General features: G+C 33.0%; 1 protein-coding gene across 1 annotated transcript in view; it reads left to right on the top strand.

Moving 5' to 3' along the window:
- The first annotated feature begins 14,523 nt into the window (after positions 1-14,523).
- Positions 14,524-17,071, top strand: part of LOC114327750 (T-box transcription factor TBX10) — a 123,902-nt gene continuing 121,354 nt past the window's right edge. The window contains exon 1 of the mRNA XM_050647887.1: positions 14,524-14,829. The gene's annotated coding sequence lies outside the window, so the exon portion shown is untranslated. The remainder of the gene's footprint in view (positions 14,830-17,071) is intronic.

The raw sequence follows: 17,071 nt of genomic DNA on the forward strand, positions 1-17,071 counted from the left end.
GTTTCTTTGGCTATAGTAGAATTTATTTGAAATATTTTAGAAAATTATATCTTACATACGAAGATATATTTCTTAGGCAATATGCCAAGTCGATCTTTCTTAAATATTAATCAAGTTTATTTGTGTCAAGAATTTTTTTCTCTCGGTGTGCAAGCAAAATTTTTTTTCCCGGAATAATAGCAAACAATATGAATACATGTACCTACAAACTGGTGTAAGAATCTTGAAAAGCGGAGCACAAATAATAAAGTTATAAATTGTCAAACGTAATCAAAAATTTTGGGTTGCGGAATTTTGTGCCGGTGAGTGTAGCTTCAATAATATCATTTTGTATATCACTTGAAACTCTCGAAAAAACAGATGTTTCTAGATGTTGACAAAAATTTTGATCTTTTTTGGCAATTAATGTTAACAATTCCCTGTAATTGCCTGGATTGTCAGAGTCGTCGCACTCAAAAAGACCACGAAACGCTAGTTCTTGTTTGGCCCAAAAACATACAGTATCTATTATAAGTGTGCTAAGGATATACCTAGGTATCTATTTTTTTAACAAACTCATTATGTTTAGCAATATTTGCTTTAAAGCTTGGTTAAGAGGACTTTTGATTTTTGTTTTGCCAAACTGAATCAAATTGGGTATACATCTTACATGTAGGTAACAGAGAAATTTCATGTCTCCTTTTTAAAAAGCTAACACTATTTAAATCGTGAACCTGGTCCACCCATTTTTCTGTAGAAACCAGAAGATATGGCCAACAATACAGTATATTTTTCTTGCAACCATAATATAACCAAGGATTTTCACTGTACCAACTAAATTTAAAATATCGAACTACTTTTGTAGATTCCTTTTTTAAATTGTTTAAAATAGGTCTTTCATTTTTAATCTCATTTTTTTCTTCAAAATTATACAAGGAGAATTACTTTTCAAGTAGTTGATCGATTAAGAAGCGACACTCATCCACGGTTAACTGCACGCACACTTTTTATAGGTACTGTCACCAATTTTAAATGTGGTAACAGCGCTACTGATACTTCACAGATTACACAGCGCGGTTATGCCGTCGCTTCTTCAAAATTTCGTCACTAGCCGGTCCCGAGCGCCAGCGTGGGTATATAACCATTGTAACCAGAAATGGGTCTGGTAACAGAGTATAATAAAGTGCAACTGAGTCACATAAACTAGCCAATATTTTCGTGTCTACGAGTAGTTGGCTATATACTGAGTTAGGTACTATTACCACATAATATAATAATATATTTCTATTGTTATAAATATTGGTAAACAGAATTATTCATCGTCATAAAATATTTATTTGCAAGATTTTTAACTGTTACCAATGGTAACAGTGGTTACATGGACGCTTCGCCAGTGCTACTGCCGCAGTTAATATACAAATAATTTGAATTACCCAAAGAGCTTTAATCTTAGCTCAAACCTATAATCTATAATAATAAATTTGCACTTGGATCCCTTTTATTCTAAACCCCTCAAATTAATAAACCGTGTTTTAAATGTGTTTTTCAATTAAATCATATTAATATTAACTTTTTGACAATTATTGTTGTTTTATTACTCCTAAAAGTCTTTTGTTAAGTGGATTTTTGAAGAATGAGATTTATAGTCTGTTCGCTAAACTCAGACGCAACTTTCAAGATGTTTTAGTCGGTAATTTTGCCAATTTTAGTAAAATTGGCAAAAAATAATTACTAAATAGTTAATAATCACTAAATAGTTAGTAATTTTGCCAATTTTTACAAAATTGGCAAAAAACAAAAAAATTATCGACTAAAATATCTAGCCAGTTGCGTCTGAGTTTAGCGAACCGACTATACTACATTTTATTTAAGCACATTTTTGATTTATGAGACTCAAACTCACACAAAGTCAACTGATCCTCAAAACACAAAAATACTTAAAGGAGGTGCTAAAAAGAACGCTCCGCCCTGTACAGCCCCAGCCAGAACAGATGGTCATGGGAATTTTGAATTATTTCAATATCCACCAGTTGACGGATTTATTTTATTTTGAGTCAGTGTAAACGAAAAGGCGATTTCTAATTATATTATATTTATTATACTTTGAAGTATGCTACTACTGACCTACTTCTGAATGTTCGGATTTTTTGGCAGCAGACTCACGAATGATTGCGGAACAATAAGTAGGTAGGTACAGTATGATCATAACAAAACAGTAGAACGTTCAGACTATGATTGATTAAATCCATGGAATCTTCTGATCCAATTTCCGCGGGGATCAATTCGCATTTTTTCTGCTTTCTGTTTTTTGTATTACTCATTGACCATATTATCCTCGTTAACAGGCACGTAGCCAGGAAATATACTTGGATGGGGGGGTCCAAACACAACTCAATTTTTTTGTTAGATTAGACGGTAAGGTATTGAAAGAAATGTTTAGAGTAAATTTTAGATTCATCTTTTTGTTAGCAACTAATAAGAGATTACAAAACTGATTTTTATTTTAATAAAAAACAGTGGCGTGCCATTTTTTAATGTAATAAAATTATATTTTGGTCAATATCAACTGTTCAAAAAAAGGTAGAGAATACATTCTTTTCATTAAATTATAGAGAAATTTATCCTATTTTAAAATATATAAAAATTAATATACCATTACATTTGTTTTTTTTTTGAAAAAAACTCAAAAATTTGCTACCATTTCAGTTAACGCCATCTAGCAGCGACAGCAAACGTCAAAAATTCAAAACCAAATAAGCGTTATGTAGTGAAAATTATGGTCCTTCATATGAGCCTAAGTTTGCTAAAATCGGTCAAAAGAAACGGAAGAAATCTTCGTTTGTTTCAAAAAACAATTGAAGTTCCCCCACCGCTTTATTTTGATAGATAGAACAAAACGTTTTAGACAAAAATGTAGGGAAATGGTCTGTAAATATGAAAATGATATCATCGATAAACTTTCGTTAGACAAAATTCTATAAAAATCCCATTTTTCTACTTTGTGTTGGTTGTTACGCCCTCTAGCGGACGCTTGACAAACTCGAAAATAATTTCCAGCAATTTCTCTTGGCGACTTTTATCATGATTTTTTTTCATGATCTTATGAGATATGGCCGCTCGCTACCCTTAACTGATCACCCTGTACATAACTAGGGTCTAGGACGTTTCATCGCCGCCGTTTCAATGCCGCCAGTTCGATGCCGATGCCGGCCAATTCATCGCCAGTCAGTTAATCCCTATCTGATATATTTCCGAATTTTCGACAGTTACAATTATTAGTTATTTTTAGTATTAATTAAGAATTCTAGGAAATGCGAGATATGACGGCGATGAAATGGACTGGCGATGAACCGGCGGCATCGAAACGGCCGGCGATGAACCGGCGGCATCGAAACGTCCCATTCCGACATAACTACTATTATAAAATACGTTACTTACCAATTTCGACTGGTTTCACATGAAAAAATTTTGTAATTTTTCTTTGAGAACTCTCTTGTGGTGCAAATCTCTTCATGATAATAAGAATACACTATATAATATATAATAAGAACTAAAAGAATTTTAACTTTTAACTACCAACAAACAGTACAATCACAATTGTTTGAAAAACACTTCTTTTGAAAAACAAGCTAAATTTCTTATTATGCAAGATAAAAATATAGGTATGCTTATTATATAATTTATGCAAGCTAAAAATAAAAAAAACATTTCTTGCTAAATTTAATATGCTGAACTTGCTGTTGCAAGGTGAGGTTGATAAAAACAAAGTCAATCAATTAAATTGATGCAGCAAAACATTGGACGGTCTGAATTTTCCCAGTTATCCAATCAGTGGCGGATCCAAGGGGAGTGTCACGGGGGTCATGACCCCCCCCTGTCAGACGAAAATAAATATCAATTCAATTCTTCTTCTTCTTCATTCTTGTATGTAGGCTTTAAAGCCTGTTTCTTCTTCAATATTAGCCTCCTAAATTGTTTAAGTTATCGCACCATCTTTTTCTTGGTCTGCCAATACTTCTTCGTCCATTTGGTGACTTACCTCGTTCAATTCGTACTATCCTATCCTCTGCCATTCTACCTAATATGTTCGTTCCACTCCTGTTTCCGTTTTGTCACCCATCCATTTATGTCTTGTACATTGCATGATCTTCTTATGTTTTCGCTTCTCTCCCTATCCAACAGACTTTTCCCTGATATTCGTCGGAGTATTTTCATCTCTGTTGATTCTAGTAGTCGTCTCGTTTTAGATGTGTCAGGTCTTGTCTCCGCCGTGTATGTCAATATATAGGTCTATGTAATTACTGCTTTATAGATTCTTGCTTTTGTGTCTTGTTTTAGGTGTTTGTTCTTCCAGATTGTGTCATTAAGAGATCCCGCCGCTTTACTTGCTTTTAAGCTTTGTTGTCGGACTTCCTCTTCAACATCTCCTTAACTGATTATATCTATTCCCAGATGTCTAAATCTTGCTTCCTGCTTTTGGACTTTTAGGAATTTTAGGACTTTTGTGATTAGTTTAAGTGCGGTGTTCAGTAGATTTATACCTCTATAATTGTTGGGGTCTTCTTTGTCTCCTTTCTTGAACATTGGTATCATTATGCTGTTTCTCCATGCGTCTGGTATCTTGCAGTGCAATATTAGTTTTTGTATAAGTATTGTCATCTCTAGGGGTATATTTTCTCCTCCGTATTTTAGAAGCTCGTTGATTATCTGGTCCTGGTGACTTCCTAGTTTTAAGTGAATTTATGGTTATCTCTAATTCCTGAAAACTGATTTCTATTTCGTGTCTTAATTCAGGTAGGTTATTGTTTTGATTATTATTTTCCTTTCCTTTAAACAGTTCCGTCAAGTATCTTTCCCATTCGTTTGCTGGTATGTTATTGTATTCCTTCAATTCTGCCATTTCTTTCCGTTGGCTTCTTACGAATCTTCATGATGGTTTTTGTGTTCCATAGAAGTCGCTTTCCATCCCTTTTGTAAACTGTTCCCAGTGTTCATTTTTTGTTCTTCTTACCAGTTGCTTTGTTTCATTTCGTATTCTTCTATAGGTGTCTCTGGATTCTGGAGTGTTTGATGTTTCATACTTCATAGGCATCTCGCTTCTCTTTACATGTCTCTTTTATTTCTTTTCTAAACCATGGTGTATTGTTGTTGTTTCTTTTGTTCAGTATGACTTTGGGTTTTCCTGGAGCTTCTGTTGCTGCCTCTTCAATGTTGTTTTTAATTTTCTCTTAGCTCGCGTTTATATCTTCGATGTCGTCTATTTGTTTCAGCTGTATCTTCTGTGCTAGCCTCCTTTGGTACATTTCTCTTGTAGAATCGGTCCACAGTGATTCTACATTGAATTTTTCCTCCGTGATTTCCTGTAGAAAAAGTTTTGGTGTTAGTTTCATTCTTATTTTTGTTAGGACAAGTTTGTGTTCACTCCCTGCGTATGCTGAGTTTAACGTTCGAAGTTCGAATATCTAGAATCTGCTTTGGGAATTTTTCTATTAGTGACTAGAAAGTCAATCATAGATTTGTGTCTCCTGGAGTTTTCAAACGTATATATTTATACTGAAGCTTATGGTCGAAAAATGTATTATTGGTTCTCAGTTCGTTAAAAGCACAGATATTAGCCATGAGTTCTCCATTTGCGTTGACATAGTTTTCATTGAATCGTTATGTTACTCCTGGAACTATTTAATTTCCGATTCATGCATTAAAATCACCCATAAAAATTAAGTATTTTTCATGAGGTAGGTATGTCATGCAGGATGGTTTGAAACTGTTCGTAGAATGCCTCTCGTTCCTCCTTAGGTTTGCAGTCCTCGGGGCTGTAGATATGACATTTAATTTTTGGTAGTCCATTGTGATGTTCATATAATATGTATTATTCTTTCGGAGATGTAACGGCAGTTACTATCAATTTAATAATCCTACAAAAAGAAAAACCGAGAGCCGTTAAACAAAAAAAAATTAGGCCCATCCAAAAAATAATTGAAAACCCACTTATCCTAGGGGTGGTAAAACTAAGTGACCTTGCATCAGAGAAATGTAATTAAATCACCCTCAAGATCCATGCCTCCCAAAAAAATTCTGGATCCGCCACTGTATCCAATTCAGTAATCTGACAGGAAGACGATGTTTCAATCTATGTCCAACATTTGAATATTTGAACGCTGTCCTTTCAGATTTTGAAACTAGATTTTAGGATATTTTGACGCTGGTAATACCGCAATGGATTATCAAAGGAGTTGGTGACGTTGAAGAAACGGATGTTACATTACGTAGGTATAGATGTAATATGCAATGAAAGCAAATTTTGTTGTTTTCGCTTTAAATCGTAAAAAGATAAGTATCTAAAATAGTAATAACAATAAAAAAAACTTTCTTTGTAGAATTGCTCAGTAAACATTTGTCATTAATACGGATACGGATGCCCATATATTGGAAAAAAAACAAATTAAATAAAAGTAATAAATATGTACTATACCTAAATATGTAGTTGTAGCTATAGCAATACTTGAAAAACTGCAAATGCTTTTCAAATAATATATTGTATGAGAGGTACCTCATTGTTGAATCAGATTTGATAAAATCTAAATAAAACATGGCTATAATTAAATTTTTTCTTATTGTTATTTTCTTTTTCAGTGCATTCCAAATGGATTCCAACGAGGAAAGAGGCTACTACAGTTAATGAAAGAAATAAGTACAGAGGATATGACAAGTCTGATACGGATTACTTTAGTAGGTATATAATGATGAGGATATCATTGATCCAGATTTTGATTTTATTGCTAGTACTCTCAATCGTTTTGAAGGATGAATGGATAATGGATGAATTCTAGTGTCGCTTTTTCAATTGTTTTTTTTTTAGGGGGGGGGCTTTCAAGTATTACGTAACGCAGGTTGGTGGGGGGGGGGGGGGGGTCAAAAATCTTCAAAAATTGCGTCACGTAATACTTGAACGTCCCATTACGGTGCGTTACATAGGGGGAGGGGGGTCAAAAATCTTCAAAAATCGCGTTACGTAATACTTAAACGCCCCCGGGGATGTCTGAAATGAAATATCGATTAGGATTAGATTATGCGTGATACCGTGAAATGTGCATGGTGGTTTCTTCTGATAGAGCTAAAATATTATCTAGACTTCTTTAAATATTCGCTAATAACATTTTTTGTTGTTTAGTTTCTCTGTGCTTCCATCTATAGAACACATCATAACATTGGTTTGGGTGTTATTCTAGCTCGGCGAATTTTACTCTTAGTCCAGGGCGCATCTGTTTTGAGATGGACGTTGAGAGGTGGCTCAATTTTTTTTGCAGAAATTGCTTGAAAATAACTCGAATAATAATATTTGAGCTATCCTTCCACTCAAGATGGTCCGGAACATTGTTTAAATAATCAAAATGTCAAAATATGAAGGAAAGATTCGATCGTTTTATTGGTTTTTTGATTATAACTTTAAAACTATTCATTTCTGAGAAAAGTTGTAATTAAATTTCCTACGATATAAAATCGGTTAAATATTTAAAAAAATATTGACCCTTGCTGCAAAGTAGCAATAATTGCAAAAAAAAAACATACAAAAACAAGTATTTGCATTTTACGTTTTTCAACCATTTATGCTACACTTAGGGCCTTCATATTTTACCCAGAAAAACTTTATGATATAGTAAAATAGCACTGTAAACTTCACTAAGATCAGTTTAATATATTTTGCAAAATAAATTTTGAAATCCAGCTTTCGCAAAAAAAATTCATTTCTTTAAAATGTTGCAGGACTGAAAATAAAGCATATAGCAAGTTGAATTTTTTTTTGCTTATAGAAGTGTACTATACCTTTCATTTACAGTTTACAAAATTAAAATCGATCAATTACCACGGCATCAGGAAATTTTTTAAATAAACATTACTTTTGGTGCTACGCGCAGGACAGCGGTGTTCGATTCACAGAAGTTGATTTCCACCAAAATTTCTTCCAATCTTTATCTAATATATTATTTTCTTACTCTATATTTTGTTGTATTTTAATATTTTAATTCCACAAAAATCAAACTAATTTTATTATTGTTTTTGAAATATTGTTTAAACAATTGCATATGTTTAAAAATAATAAACTTTTATTCTCTAAGTTAAAATATATTAACAAAGAAAATTTTTGCTAAAAAAATTGTTATTTCAAAGGATAGACTATGTGTTTTTATTTTGCAATAAACAAATTTATTTATTTATATCGAAATGTAATAAAAATTAAAATGTATCAATCATTATCAAAAGTCATTGGAATGCCCAATCAGAGCAAACTCTCCTCCTGCGCGTAGCACCAATAATTAATGTTTATTTAAAAAAATTCCTGACGCCGTGTTAGTTAATCGATTTTAATTTTGCAAATTGTAAATGAAAGGTACAGTACACTTCAATAAGTAAAAAAGATTTCAACTTGCTATCTGCTTTATTCTCAGTCCTGTAACATTTTGAAAAAATGAATATTTTTTGCGAAAGCTGGATCGCAAAATTTATTTTGCAAAATCTATTCAACCGATCTTGATAAAATTTACAGTATTGTTTTACTGTGTCATATAGTTTTTCTGGGTGAAATTTGAAGGTCCTAAGTGTAGCATAAATGGTTGAAAAACGTAAAATGCGAATACTTGTTTTTTGTATGGTTTTTTCGAAATTATTGCTATTTTGCAACAAGGGTGACTATTTTTTAAATTTTTAACCAATTCTATATTATAGGAAATTTAATTACGCAACTTTTATCTCGGTAGCACTTTTCTCGGAAATAAACACTTTTAAAGTTATAATCAAAAAACGAAGAAAAAAATCGAATTTTTCCTTCATTTTTTGACATTTTGATTATTTAAACAATGTTCCGGACCTTTTTGAAAGGGAGGATAACTCAAATATTATTATTTGAGCTATTTTTAAGCAATTTCTGCAAAAAAAATTTGAGTCACATCTCAACGTCCAAATGTACTAATATTTTTACAGATGCGCCCTGGTCTATCTGGCTTTTTCTCGTCTCGTCTCCAGTCTTCTTACTTGCTTCATATCTCTGAACAGGATGCATGCAGCTACTGATCTGGGGACTTTTGCAGCTTCTCTCAAGCTTTTGTTGTGGGCTGCTTATAGAAAGGAAAATCTAAAAAAGCATGTATAATATCTTGCTAGAATTGCTTAGTAAGAATTTCTCATTATACGGATGCCCGTATATTGAAAAAAAAGTAATATTATGTACCTAAATATATAATTGTAGCAATAATCGAAAAACTCCAATGCTTTTTAGTCCGTTCTTTAACGGTAAAATATTGCAAAATCTCTAAATTTTAAAGAACCGCTTGGAATGACATGAAATTTGGCATACACATAGCTAACAAGTCAAAGAAAAAAAGTGATATTGTGCCGATATGTGCTTTTGCCCTGGGGGTGTAATTTTAAGTAACTTTTGTTCTATAGAGTTTTTTCACTAAGTTAATACTTTTTGAGTTATTTGGCAGTGAATGTGTTCATTTTTTCAACAAAATAACCACGCTTTTAGACGGTTTTTCGCAAATAACTCAAATAGTAAGTATTTTGTCGAAAAAACATTCTTAACAAAAATATAGCCTGTAAAATTTTTAAAAAATGGTGTATATCTCATGTCTCTACACCTAGTAGAAGCAGAGTTATAGCTAATGAAAAATAGGTTCATATTCGTCAAATTCCAAATGGAATACGTTAATGTGAAATAAATAAAAATGAAGCACATTTCGGGGAAAACTCATTACAACTTATTTAAAGTGTTTAAAAAAAGCTTCATTTTTGTTTTATAAAAAAATTTCTAGCATCAAAATTAAACAAGTTACGCTCAAAATAAAGTTAGTCCCTTTTGGTTTTGGTAAAAAAATCGAGAAAATCACCCCCTAATTAGTATCTTAATTGAACTTAATCGTTACGACTTCACAAGTTTCTTAACTCGTGTATATATTGTTTATATAATCTGTAAGTTTCATCGGTTCAAAGTCCTTATTATTGAAAGGGCTGTAGTTAAAAGGGGTTGAACGAGTCATTGAACACGAATGTGTGCAAATTTAGAAACACCAAATCTTAATCAATTTTTGTCTAACAGAAAAACAAAAAAATACATGATATTTAGAAAAGTAAATCTGACTTTTTTTTGTTTTCCGAGATTTTTGGTATCTCTAACAATTTTTAAGTTATTTTGAAAAAAACATATTTTTCAAAATTTAAATTTTTAAAAATCTTATTTTGAAACCAAATTTTTTCAAAAATAAGCACTTTGAATCAATAAAACTTACAGATCATATAAAGATGACATAAGTAAAATAATTTGTGGAGCGGTAACGATTAATTTCATTTAAGTTGCTAATTAGGGGGTGGTCTTCCCAATTTTTTTTTTGCAAAAACAAAAGGGGCCAACTTTATTTTGAGCGTAACTTGCTTAAATTTAATGCTAGAAACTTTTTGTAAAAGCAGAAATAAAGCTTTTTTTAAACACTTTAAAAAAGTTATAATGGGTTTTCCCCAAAAAGTGCTTAAGTTTTTGGATATTTCACGTCGAAATATTCTATTTGAAATTTGGTGAATATGAATCTATTTTTCATTGGCTATAACTCTGGTTCTATGAGATCCAGAGACCTAACGCGTACACCATTTTTTTTACTTTTTTATAAGCTATATTTTAGCTAAGAACATTTTTTTCGACAAAATACTTACTTTTTGAGTTATTTGCGAAAAACCGTCTAAAAATGTGCTTATTTTGTTGAAAAATGAACATATTCACTCGCAAATAACTCGAAAAGTGTTGACTTGGCGAAAAAGCTCTATAGAACAAAAGTTACTTAAAATTAGTCAGTTTACCCATTTCCGGACTTATTTTGGACATATATTTTTTCACCCCCAACAGGGGGTGAAAGTCACCCCCAGGGCAAAAGCACACATCGGCACAATATCACTTTTTTTCTTTGGCATGTAAGCTATACGTATGCCAAATTTCATGTCAATCCAAGCTGTTCTTTAAAATTTAGAGCAAAAACCGTGAAAGAATGGACTATTTCAAATATCTTGTATGGGAAAGTAGGTTACCTTTTGAAATATGGCTAGAATTAAATTTTTTCTTATTGTTATTTTCTTTTTCAGTGCCTTCCAAATGGATTCCAAAGGAGAAAGAGGCTACTACAGTTGTTGTTAATGAAAGAAATAAGTACAGAGGATATGACGAGTCTGATACGGATACGGATTACTTTAGTAATGTTAAGGATATCGTTGATCCAGATTTTAACGCAAGTACTGGCAATAGTTTTGAAGGATGAAAGGGTGAGTTCTGGTGTTTGCTTTTTTAATTGTCTTTTTTTTTTGAGGGGATATTTGAAATGAAATATCGATTAGTTTCTGCGTGATACCGTGAAATGTGCATGGTCGTTTCTTCTGATAAAGGTAAAATATTATGTGGACTTCTTTAAATATTCACTAACGTTATTTGTTGTTTAGGTTCTCTGTGCTTCCATCTATGGAACACATCGTAACATTTTTCGTAGGATCTGGTTTGAGTGTTATTCTAGGTCGGCGAATTTTACTTCTGTCGTGTCCAGTACAGAGCCGTAACTACCATTGGGGCAACCGGGGCAGTGCCCCTGGGCCACCGGTCAAGAGAACCTCCGCAGGGGCCCCCGTTTGGTTGGTCGTGCATAGATTGTAACGAGGTCAAATAAACTTTTTAAAGTACTTTCAGTCAAGTTCTACTTAGAGTTGTCCTATTGTTATAAGTACACTGAGTATTAATTCTAACAACTTCAATGATCGATTTTAACCTGTTTAACCTGCACCATTATAAAAAATTTTGTCTCAAAATCTCTCCATGAAGTCACCTCATTTTCTTTGCTTTCAAACCACAAAGCAGCTCCGTCTTTTAGATGGCTTCTTATAATTTCTTTGCAGTTTTCGAAGTTCTGCATATGTTGGAATTTGTTTTTTAAAATTTTAATTAAAGGTACCGGATGTCGTTTTCTAATATCCCCACCAAATTGGATTCTGTTCTCATTCGAGCTGTATACAATTACTTCCTGGCGGTCTCCTCCTTTTTGACATTTTCTAATCTCCTTCAATTTTTCTTCCACTTTTTCCATATCGAATTTTAACGCATTCTACAATTATTCTTCCACCTTTTCAATTTTCTGTATCTTCTCAGCAATCTGGTTTACTTCTTCCTGCATTTTCTCTAAATAAGCCTTCATGTCTTCATATTTTTCCAACTACCAACGAACAGTATCGTTCGTTGGAAGGCACTGAAGTCCTCATACCAATCTGAAATATGTTCCTCGAAAGTGACTCTAAAAACACCCAATCCAACACGCTGAGCCTGAAGATTTGATAGAGTCAATACATTGAAACACAAATTTTGCGATATATTGAAGTGCGTTTCAAGTCTAGTTCTGACAAGTAACAGGAGAAATGAAAGAGACGAAACAGCACAATTGAATAAAAGAAACTAGAATCATTCAAATTTGTTTTGTTACTAGTTGTGCAAAATAAAATCCTTGAAATCCGCAACATAGTCTCGAAAACACTGCAATCAAAATCTTTGGACTTTTTAACAGCTTACTTGAAGAGAGCCTCTTAAAACTAACTAAAATGAGAGGACAATTTGAAACCTTCTTTGAAGAGGCTTCAAATATGTGCCAACGTTGGGGAATACAAGTAGAGTTCGCTCCAAAAAGAATGCAGAAGACGAAAAACTGTGCGAAGATGAATGACTTCAAGGTCCCAAGTGATGCTTTTTTAGAAAGTAACCGTGTTTTACTCAATGATCGACACATTATGCCATCAGCTAGACACCCGCTTTCAAGGAATGAAAGTAGTGTTAGATATACGTATTGAATTGTTCAACCTTATTTTATTTTGAATGCAAACGAACAAGACCTTCAAAACGAAGCAATCAACTTCGTAAAACGTGTTCCAGATGATTCCAGATGAAATATGGGGGTTAACTTCCCTCTTTCGCTGGGTAAACCCCCGGTAGTTTGCCCCGGGGCCCCCAACATCGTACTTACGGCCCTGGTCCAGTCCTCTCATTTGCTTCATATCTCTGAACAGGGCGCATGCAGCTACTTATCTGGGGACTTTTGCGGCTTCTCTCAAGCATTTGTTTTGGGCTGCTTGTAAAAAGGTAAATATAGTGAGGTATATTAAGATGGACAGGACATGTGATATGCAGTAATGACAATCGCCATAGAAATAACATATTTTGGGAAAGACTAGAATGCAACAGAGGGGAGATGTGTAAGATGGTGTATAAAACGGTAGAAAGGTGTAGTTAGAGAATATCTGGAGAAAATGGGAGTGAGATAATGGGACATAGTGGCATATAACTGACAAGAATGGAAAGTAATAGTAAACAATAAAAACTCTCTAAGAGTTGTAACGCTATTGTTAAGATGATTATTTGGCCAATCTAAGAAAGTAGACATATACGATGCAATACATGGAAAACTAGGCTTTGAGATTAAGCTGGAGATGATATGATGAAATTAACAACAGCATTACCTATATCGCCACCCTAATTTCGTAACCGTTTTCTTTTTCGCTTATATTTAGTTTCTACATTTAGATGGAGTTACAGGATTTGGTTAAAAGACTTATGCCTGGTTGCACCAACAAATCTTAAGCTCCAGCTTAGCCAAGCTCAGCTTATGGATAGGGCCGTTTTAAGTCTCATTTACGTTGCACCAAAATTTTCGATTCTTATTTATGCAATCCACATGGCCATTCATTGTGGCAAGCTTAAAATTGATCTAAGACTCAACGTTGCAACGCGTATGTTTCGTAAGCGGAGCTTAAGGCACGTCTTAAGCTTAAGATGGGTTGGTGCAACCAGGTATCATTAATTACTTAATTTGATTAAAATAAGAATTAATTTACAATCAGATGGCGCATATATTCACAAATTGAGTAAAATGGAGTTACGAGGTTTGCTAATTAGGGTAACGATATGTGGAGATTGTTAACTTATTCTTTTAAAAGACAGCAAGTCAATCTATCACAAGCAAAAGTGGACAAAATAATTTCCAAATTAGATTATTTCAAGACAAGAAAAGAAGATACGTAAAAAGGCCTGCGGGGTAATACAAATACAAGATATATACTGCTTTTCTTTTGAAGAACTTGGAAAAATCTCAGGAAAGAAGTTTGAGAATAAAGAATAAAGAGACCCGGCAGTGGTAAAATGAAGTATTTCTGGTTTTGTTGTGGTATTAAATAAATAGGTTTGTTACTGTTCTTTAAATTTCATAATTTACATTAATAATTAAAATAGGTATTAAAAAACATAAAGATTTTAAAAATATTTCATACGCCACCAAAATATTTACCTATTTACCTTTATACGCTACCAAAAGTTGAATTTTAAAGAAGCTTTCCTGAAAGGAGCTTTAGTTTTCAGTTTATAAGAACAGTATCCTGAAACGAGATTTATCTCATGGAGTGTACCGTAGAGCGCTGAAACCGCTAAGCTCCGCCTAAAGTGTCTCAGCCACATCAAGCGACACAGTGGAGGAGGGAGCAAAAAGCTCCAAAATTGTCATGGCTTACGTTGACAACATGTGTGAAAATTCAAAGATTCAGTCTATCAACGATCTTCATTAGAGTGTAGTTGGCCGTGAAAAGTGCGATTTTGTTTTCGGTGTATGTTAAATGATATAAAAATTTGGAAATAGGATGCTGAAAGGTCCTTGTCAACAAAGATATTAGTTTGGTTTCGGAACTATTTATTAAACTATTATTTATTTGTGCGCGTGGACTAAGTAACTGTTTGATTTATTTGTTTTTGTTTTGACTTTTTTGTGTAACAAATATTTTCAACAAAAGGTAAGTTCGATAACACTCTGGATATAAATAGATACTTAATTGCATACAATAATAAAAGAACTATTATTTGTATGTACTTACTTGATAGGTACATATTTCTACTGTGAGTTTCTACAAAAGTTTGTTTTTGTTTCTTCAATATCTATCTGAGACATACATCCTGATCATCATCATCAGTTAACGCTACAGGCCTTGGCGTAGGTAAGCCTTGACCTGTCTCAAAAGAATCTTCCATCATCCATCATTCTCTATCGAGTGTATATCGAGTGTCTAACTTCTCCACCTTCTTACTTACACCCATTTCCCTAAAATCTGAGCTTAGGTCGCCCCCTTCTTCTTCCGACCGGCAAATTTAGCAGAATCACTTTCATCCATCTGTATCTGCATAACGTGGTCCACTTGTCTTAAGCGGTTTATTTTGATGGTTTTCACGACATCTGCATCACCTAAAAGTCTAAAGAGTTCGAAATTATAGTACCTTCTCCACAGACCTGTTCGTTAACTTCAGTTGGTTCTCAATACTTTTCTTTCAAATATTTGTAGTAACTCTTCATTTCGAGTCATTGCCCGTGTTTCCGATCCTACGTAGCACCTGGCATTTATTGTTTTGTAAAGTTTACCTAGAGATTGCAAAACTTATACAAAAACTAATATTGCACTGCAAGATACCAGACACATGGAGAAACAGCATAATGATACCAATGTTCAAGAAAGGAGACAAAGAAGACCCCAACAATTATAGAGGTATAAATCTACTGAACACCACTAACCACAAAAGTCTTAACCAACAAAATCAATAAACTAACAACTTTATCAGATAAACAACAAGGATTCAGATCCGGAAGATTCTGCGTAGACGCCGTATTTGTACTGAGGCAAAGCACAGAAAAGGCCATTGAGCACAATAAACCAGCATATCTATCTTTTATAGACCTGACAAAGACTTTCGATCGCATCCAAGTCGATGACGTGTTACATTTACTGTATAGAAGAAACATACCAATCAGTATTATACAAATTCCTGTGACTCCGGGAGGGCTTAAGTATCTTAAAATAATGGATGATGATGATGAAGAACATCCAGAGTTATAAATTAGAACCACAAAAAGACAAAAACATGTAAATAATATAAATATCTAGGATCTGTAATATCTAAAGAAGTAAAGAAGCACTTCCAAAAGAGATATGGAAAACAGAACGCAGCAGGGAAAAAAGCGGTAAACATTTTAAGCTCTCTACTATAGTTTAAAGATATTATACTCTGGGCTAATTAGCAAAATAGAAGGAAAAGTTATTTACCAGCAATTTTATTGCTGGAATCGAATCTAATGATTGTATATTTAATAATATAGCTATGCAAAGTCCGCATATAGTGTGCTACTTTTTTTATAAACAAAATGGCGCCCGAAAATCGTGTTTTTTTCAATTTTTGCTCTATAACTCCAAAGATTTTAACTTTAGACCAAAAACACCCAAACAAAAATTCACTGTAATTAAATTCTGCATAGAGACGTGTTTTTCCCGATTTACTTCGACGAAAATTTTTCCCGCAAAATGCGGGTTTTTCCAACAAAATCTTAAATTTTCAACTAAAATTTTAGATAAGTAGTTGTTTATCAATGATTAAATAACTTGGTAATATAATGGATCTTTTCGTATAGAGTATAGATTATAACTCCAGAAGCCGATGGAAATTAAATGAACAGTTTACTAACAATTGAATTGTTAATTAAAAATTTACGTTCGCTATAATAACCACAATAATTATGATACATAAGAATAACTATGATTTTAGTATAAAAAGACACTGTACCTATCTAATGTACTTTACAGAATTGAAATTGGACTATTTAGGCGGCCTCAGGAATATTTTAAAAGATATAAAAAATAGGATCATAATTTTCGAACCATCCCCTTTTTATTTTTGTCCTCTTTCTCCACACCAATTTTCATATTTTTAAAATACTCATAACATATATTATTATAATAAAAACTACCGATATTACGAGTGAAAATTGCCACAAATTGCAAAATTCCAAACAAAAATTAGGTTGGAGAAAATGTAATCTAAAAGTTCAAAATCGGTATACGTTAAAAAAATGCATTTTCTCGGCTTCCCATGGAGCAATTTTCTTCATTCTTTTTTTGTTCCCAAGTAACTCGAGTATAGCCATCTAACTAAGGCATTATTAAATGTCAAACTTGCTTTTGTTTTGTTATAATAGATTATTTATTTATAAGA

Source organism: Diabrotica virgifera, chromosome 3 (assembly GCF_917563875.1).
Source record: "Diabrotica virgifera virgifera chromosome 3, PGI_DIABVI_V3a".
In the NCBI taxonomy this organism is placed as follows: domain Eukaryota; kingdom Metazoa; phylum Arthropoda; class Insecta; order Coleoptera; family Chrysomelidae; genus Diabrotica; species Diabrotica virgifera.